Source organism: Olea europaea, chromosome 9 (genome assembly GCF_002742605.1).
Source record: "Olea europaea var. sylvestris chromosome 9, O_europaea_v1, whole genome shotgun sequence".
Classification (NCBI taxonomy): Eukaryota; Viridiplantae; Streptophyta; class Magnoliopsida; order Lamiales; family Oleaceae; genus Olea; species Olea europaea.
The window spans coordinates 918,310-919,646 of record NC_036245.1 but is presented as its reverse complement, the minus strand read 5'-3'; positions in this window follow the sequence as shown (position 1 = coordinate 919,646).

Below are 1,337 nucleotides of genomic sequence, written 5' to 3'. Positions count from 1 at the left end.
AAAAAAAAAAAGGGGGGGGGGGGGGATCGAAGCCCTTACCTACTCGTAAGGGCTTCTGGGCCTTTTTTTTTTTTCTGTGTAGCACGGCCCAAAAAACAAATGTGTCTTTAAATATATTATATAATTACAAAATATTATTATGTGTGAAAGATAATACTACTCTTTTAGTTAACAAGTGAAAATAAAACACTTTTTACTTAAAATTTCAAAATCAATTAACTTATGAGTTTATTTCAACACAAATAAAAAATCTCTCATCTTTCATCTTCTTCAACCTCAAAGTCTCATAAATTTATCTAACGCTGAACAAAAAAAATATTTTTTTTATATCAATCACTTCGAATTGGTAAGTATAATTACGTATATTTAATTTCACTTTCGTGAAATTACTATTTTTTTAATCGATAAATCTTATTTCAACATAAATTAACATGTAGATAAAACTTTTTTAATAGATCTATTTTTATGTATGTATAAGAAAAAATTCATTTGCATGCATGAATTTTTTCAGACTAACAGTTATAATCGACTGTTACGATCAACTGTGCACTAGTTATAAATATTTTTTGAATACATTTATATTGCCCAGTGGTTGAGCCGATTTTTCAACTATTTTTTCTTATAATTAAAAATTTGGTTTCGTCATACAGATATGATTGTAATATCTGCTTATTACTTTGATAATTTCGAATTGGATAAAACAATTATGGATATAGAAATGGACAAGTGATATACGTGGTAGTATTCCAATTTCCATAATAGAGAGTACACCATACCCAGGAATGTATCATGATTTACAAAATATAACTAAATGTTGATCCCTCTCAGTAGGATATAGAACTGAAATTTTAATTCAACGAGCTTTCACCTATCTGATTCCACCTATGAAGGTTACTTCCAATGTTGAAGTAAATTATCTATTTGAATTGAACAAAATCTACACGACTCCTCTTTGTGAACGCGAAAATTTGGATGGAACGAATGGCAATGCCAATTATTTCTTGACACAATGGAGATAGCTAGTGAGGATGATGTGATTATTTCCAAGACAGTTGTTCTTCATCGTGATCTAGCTATCCGCACAAAATTTCGTCCATAGTTCACGACAACAATGAAAATGAATTTACAAATGAGAATTAGATTATTTTATCCCGTCAGATAAATGAGAGGGGAGGGGGAACTCAAGGGCTGTGTCGAGTATACCGTCCTTTAATTCTTCGCATGTCGTTCTCAATGATGAGGATTTACATGTCAAACAACTGTTGAAACAAAAAAAAATTGCAGGAAGCTATATACCGGATGGTTCTAAAGTACAACTTTGAATTCAATGTAAAGAA